The sequence below is a fragment of the Hipposideros armiger genome, unplaced genomic scaffold (genome assembly GCF_001890085.2).
Source record: "Hipposideros armiger isolate ML-2016 unplaced genomic scaffold, ASM189008v1 scaffold_40, whole genome shotgun sequence".
Lineage (NCBI taxonomy): Eukaryota > Metazoa > Chordata > Mammalia > Chiroptera > Hipposideridae > Hipposideros > Hipposideros armiger.
In genome coordinates, this window is record NW_017731390.1 from 5,623,347 (window position 1) to 5,629,780 (window position 6,434).

Genomic DNA, 6,434 nt, shown 5'->3' on the forward strand with positions numbered 1-6,434 from the left:
ACAAATTACAAATATCCTAACCAAGGTATTAATGAGAAGCCTTATCACACCCAGGGAGAAGAGCACAGTTTAGTGCTGACTTAATGACTAAAGAACACATGGGTGACGATACTTAGCACAACCACTTGCTTTCTGCAAACAGTGAATTTATTATGATGTGTGAACATGCAACATCTTTAACTTCATCAATTGATACCCCCAACAGGAGCCATTATGCCTAATGGAGAATTTTTGCTATAACAGATCAACTTCTGGTCTGCAAAAGCTGTGAAAGAGGAAACATTCCCAATGAAAAGAACTGTGAGAAGTACAATGGATTTTGGAGGAAAAGTTACCTAAAGAAATGATGTTTGTTAGATTTTGAAAATGGCTAAAGGCCTGACTCATTGATCTCAGCCCTGCAAAGGGCAAGATTGGAAGATGAAGAGATTTGGAGAACAATCATGGAGGTGGGGATGGTGTGTGAGCAGAAAGTGTACCCTCTTTGTGTCCCACATCAGTGCCCCCCGGAGAGTATGCATCCCATAGGAGGCACTGACAACCAGGAGATCAGGATATCTTATCCCATCTCCCCACTCAGGCATCCCCTCGCCTGACAGAGAGCCTGCACAGAGAGCATGAACAAAGTAGCCATGGTGACAGGAACAGGCTTTGTGTGCACCCACAGCACTGGCTCCCTCTCCCCACGGCGGCCTCTGCCGCATGTGCTCTTGTCAGAATCTGAGAATGGTGTTGAGCCCTAATTGGTCATATCACTCATGACAATCCACCACACCACATGGAGCCAAGTGTCCTACATGGGGCCCCTTCCACATGGAGGACAGCACTTCTTTCTGACTAGGATGGCACATTTTGGTGAATGGAAGTATCTTCCCTGTCTGTAATCCAATCTACCAGCTCACAGTATTATTGTCATAGGATCCTGGATAGCATCATTTCAGACCAAGGGACCCATCCGTAATGAACAAGGTCAGCAATAGGCAAATGATCATAGGTCTACCTGTCCTATCACATGACAGAGAAATTACTGGCCAGATAAAGAAATTGGAATGGTGTTTTAGATGTGCAGCAAAGACACCAACATAGAGGCGACAACCAGTGTGATTGATAGATGGCCTTCTGGATGTGGTATATGCCTTAACCAGTGGCCATTATAAGCTTGAAATATCCATAGGACCACATATATCCATAAATGGTAGAAAACATGGGTTTAGAAAGGGATGGGTAGAAGTAGGAGTGTCCCTCTCATGATGACCCCCAGTGACGTATGCAGGAGTCTGTGCTTCCCATCCCGTCATGTCCTTAGACTCTCCTGGATGGAAGCTTTTACTCCTATGAAAGGCACAATTTTGTCAGAAGACATAATCTATTTTACAACTATCATGGGGTCAGCTTGGAACCTCATATCAGTAGATGAGCAGGCAGAGAAAGTGGTTAATATTTGGCGAGTGATAATCATCATGACAAGGTAGAGAGCAGGGAGAAATACCTCTGGAATGCAGGGATTCACTGGAGGGTCCCATGGTGTGTCCATGCCCAGTGACAACCTTAACTGACCAGTGACAGCACCAAGCTTGCCAAGGGCCTAATTCTCTGAGCTCAGGCCTCTCCTTCTTTGGGATGTAAGTGTAAGTGCCTTGGAACAGGAACAGCAGACCACGTCCTGCATCAGAGTGTGTTCATTATTAGCTATGTGACATTGCACACAGAAATGGTGTCTTTCTAGAAAACGGAGATAGCAATTGTGGTGGGGCTGTTATGATGCTCAGCATGGATGATCCGTATAGTATGTAATGTGTTTGTAAATCCTTAGGATTACTGCACAATAAATCAAGCACAATATGGATGAATTACGGTACAGAATTTATTAAGAAACACATAGGTAAGACTCTTGCATCTATGCAGGCAACTCAACATGATTCTAAAAGAAGAAAACTTGATACAAAAAACATTATAAAGGAAATATGATTATGAGATTATTAATCAGTTACAGAAATCTATGAAAAAGTTATGAGAATTGGCTTTCCTAAGTTACTTAGAGGGTTCTGGTGATCCTGGCTTCAGAGTCAAAGCCAAGATTGTAACTCCTTATTGAGGATGCACGAAGCTGGCACATGACCCACACACATGAGAAGAAGAGGATGGGGGGAGTCCTCTGCACTCCAGCAAACTGATTCAGAGCTTTTATCAGGCCGATGAGTCACAGAAATTATGATCCAGCGTGCTGCTTCTCAGCAGTCTAGAAGGTTCATTAGTTTCCATAATGGCAAGTCAGTTCACAGAGGTGTTTGTGCAGACGGTNCAGTGTCACTGGCCCTCATATGTGGGATCCAAACCGGGGCCCTCTGGCATCCCAAGCGAGTTCTTAACCATCGCGCCACTCGGCCGGCCCAGACTGCAACTTCTTAATTTGTCGATTAGTTCTATGAATGAAAAGGGGGCTCTGTAATAAATCAGTGACTGAAAGTAACCTCATAAGATGACCTGGTAATAAATTCCTAACTGGGTAGGTCATGGTGGGTAGTCACACCCCAGGCCTATAATTTCTTAGTTAAAGGCTTATCTTTGCCTTAAGTAAGCCCTGCCCATTTTTCTTGTGCATCTAGGTTGACATGCCTTTGAAATGCCAGACTAATCCTCTTTTTCAGACCCCTTGGAGCATATAATCTTGTTAAAGATCCTGTAATCCAATCATTTAGATTTCCTTGCCCTCCTTTTTCCTGCCTTCATGTAATCTTCCGTACATTCCTTCCTAAATTCCAAGTGTATAAAAAGAACTGCAAAACTGTCATGTTCCAGTATATTCGAGATCTTGCTTTGCATCATGGTCATCAGTTTGGCTCAAATAAACTCACATAAAAATTCTCTATGGGTTTAGACATTCTTATGTCAACAGTTCTAAATTTTTTTGATGTAGTGACTAGGTTTTTCTATATATAATATTATGGCATCTGCAAATAGAGTCAGTTTTACTTCTTCCTTTCTGATTTGGATACCTTTTTTTTTTAATTATGTTTTTTGACTAATTGCTCTGGCTAAGACTTCCAATAATATGTTGAATACAAGTGGGGAGAGTGGGCATTCTTGTCTTGTTCCTGATCTTGGAGAAGAAGTTCTCAGATTTTCACTATTGAGTATGATATTAGCTGTGGCTTGTCCTATATGGACTTTATTATATTGAGATACGTTCCATCTATACTCGGTTTTTTTGAGACTTTTTGCATAAATGGATGTTGAATTGTGTCCAGTCCTTTTTCTGCATCTATTGAGGTGATCGTATGATTTTTAGCCTTCATTTGCTCAGACCAACTTCCTCCTGCCAGATTTTTGTGTCTTAGGGCTCTCTTCATGGCAGCAGCAGAAAGCCATGCTGCCTGTGTGAGCATCACTAAGAAAAACATTCAACCAGTGATTCTGGAGACCCGTTTCTAAGGACTTCAGCTCCTTTGTTTGTCAAGTAGGAGAATTCTAAAGTGTATGTTTAAATCATTTCTGAATATTTCCTCTCAAGTTTAAGCTTCAGTTGCAAACCATTACCTACATCATTTCCTCAATTATCTGCCAGTGTGATCTACACATCCTAAATAAACTATGTTCACTTGAATGTTTTTCTCGGATATTTTTTTCTAAGAAAGCAAACTATGATGTGAACTTACCTCTCTTAGTCTTAATTTCTTCTTCTCTAAAATGGGAATATATGTTTACCAACCTTGAAATCTTTATCAAGAATTAAAGTTATGTACATAAAGCATTTAACGAATATTTAGCAAACAGCAGGCAATCAAGAACATGTTGCTTCATCATCTGGTTCACCCAAACACACAGCAAGAAACAGCAATCAGCAAGTTTGGACTTGGCAGTCTCTTCAGAACATCCCAGATACACAGTCTCAGAAGTTGGCATGTGTCCTGAACACCGACCTTGTTATCTCATCAAAGATACCTCTACTGCTCTCAGTGGGGTAACCCAGATCCCAACTGTTATATTCCTTTCAGAGCCCGAATCAAGCCTTAACTCACTGAATGATCAGGCATCATTATTGTGCAGGACAGAAAACACCAGCCTTCTTTCTATCATGAATCCTGTGAGCACACAGGCTCTTCTACTTTCCTTTCTCAAATTCTTCAGATTCCCATAGACTCAGAAGTTTTATTTTCCCTCAGGTGTCTCATAGTTGCCTCACAAAACACAAGAGGTTACTCTGTTCCCTTAGATGGTTCAGAGGTTTTGGATTACTCAATGTCATAAATGCCCATTACATTGTGTCTCATGCCCTGACTTTGTCCTTACTTAATTTTAAAAAAATCATTTAGTTCAGAAGGGCACATTGCCATAAATTTGAGGAATACAACATGTGGTCCATTTGGGGGGCAGAAAATGACGTATTTCCTTGCTCTGTTGCTAGACACTCAGAAAGCAATTCAGAATTAGATTTGCTTGAGACTAAGGAACAAAACCCTTTAAATGTGATTCTCATGAGGACATAAGGATGCCAAAAATTATTGGATGCAGAAGAATTATATGAGTGACCTGACAGCACCTGAGACAGGAAAGGCTGGCTCCCTGCATTTATGAGAACTGTAAATGTAGCCCCTGCTGCCGTAACATGGAGCTGCAGGTGCCGGGGTGTAAGACACTGACTTGGATAAAACGTTATAGACATATAAATTTTAAGATTATATTCTCTATTTCTGTGGAAAATGCCCTTGGTAGTTTGATAGGAATTGCATTGAATCTAAATATGGCCTTAGGCAGTATGGACATTTTAACTAATTCTTCCTATTCATGAGCATGGTATGTTTTTCCATTTATGTGTATCTTCTTAATTTCTCTCTTCAGTGTCTTATAATTTTCTGAGTACATATCTTTTACTTCTTTGGTTAAATTTATTCCTAAGTATTTTATAGTTCTTGAAGCAACTGTAAATGGGGCTGTTTTCTTAATTCCTCCTTCTGATATTTTGTTATTGGTGTATATAAATGCTACTGATTTCTGAATATTGATTTTGTATCCTGCTGCCTTACTGAATTCATTTATCAGTTCCAATAGTTTTTTGGTGGAGTCTTTGGGGTTCTCTATATAGAGTATCATGTCATCTGCATATAATGACAATTTGCTTCCTCCTTGTCAATTTGGATGCTTTTTATTTTTTTTCTTGTCTGATTGCTGTGGCTAGAACTTCCAGAACTATGTTGAATAAAAGTGGAGAAAGGTGGACAGCCTTGTCTTGTTCCTGATCTTAAGGGGAATGCTTTTAGCTTTTTCCCATTGAGTATGGTGTAAGCTGTGGGTTTATCATATATGGCCTTTATTATGTTGAGATATGATCCCTCTATTCCCACTGTGCTAAGAATTTGATCATAAATGGCTGCTGGATTTTGTCAAATGCTTTTTCTGTATCGATATGACCATATGATTTTTACTTTTCATTGTGTTGATGTGGTGTATTGCATTAATTGATTTGCAGATATTGAACCAACCTTGCATACCAGGAATAAACCCCACTTTAAAAAAAAAAAAACATTATAGACACACATTGTATATACAAGAGATTATTTCTTCCATTATCAAAGTAGATCAATTACACGTCTTACTAGACCTCAGTACTCAGTATCGTTACTACTTGTATTGACTTGTAAATGTAAGTGTCCTTAAGCAGAAGACCCTGTCCTGGATCTGAGTCCATCTATTAGCTACATGGCATTACACAATCACATTTTCTCATCCAAAAATGCGGATAATAATTCATGGAGTTCCATTGGATACTGCATATGGATGGTATGCAACAGGTATATGAGTTCCTGTATAAGTAAAACTGAATAGTAACAGAAAACACAATGTGGGGTTAAAATGGTACAGATTTTATTAAGAAGCATATAAGTAAGATCACTGCATCTAGGGAGAGGTTTCAAAACGATCATAAAAACAAGAAATAAGATAAAGGACTATGGGTATATTAAAAATAAAATATGATTATGAAGATACTGATCAGTTGCAGGAACCTATTAAAGCATTATGAAGATAAGGTACTTAGAGGGAGCAAGAGATCCTGACCTCAGAGTCAAAGTCAAGAGTGTAACTCCATATCAAGGATGCAGGAAACTGACACATGACCACATACACAGGAGAAGAGAACTGAGGGAAGTCCTCTGCCCTCCATCGAGCAGCTTCACAAGCTTCTAAATAGGCTGAAGAATAACAAACATTTTGATGATGACATGCTGGTTCTCATCAAAGTCAAGGAAGTGAATTTTTCCATATAGCAAATCATTTAATAGGCGGTATTTTGTCCAGTTGGTCATTCTTTGGCAAAATGATCATCAGCAGGAAGACTGGCAGCATCTGGACACACAGCATGGGCGGCAACAAGGCTGGCAGCAGCTGGACACACAGCAAGGGCGGCAGCAAGGCTGGCAGCAGCTGGACACACAGCA

At 40.0% G+C, this 6,434-nt stretch overlaps 1 protein-coding gene across 1 annotated transcript in view; it reads right to left on the reverse strand.

Annotated features, from left to right (window-relative positions):
* The window catches only part of LOC109380703 (keratin-associated protein 9-3-like), a 24,984-nt gene that overhangs the window by 17,929 nt on the left and 621 nt on the right, over positions 1 to 6,434 (reverse strand). The gene's annotated exons all lie outside the window — the stretch shown is intronic.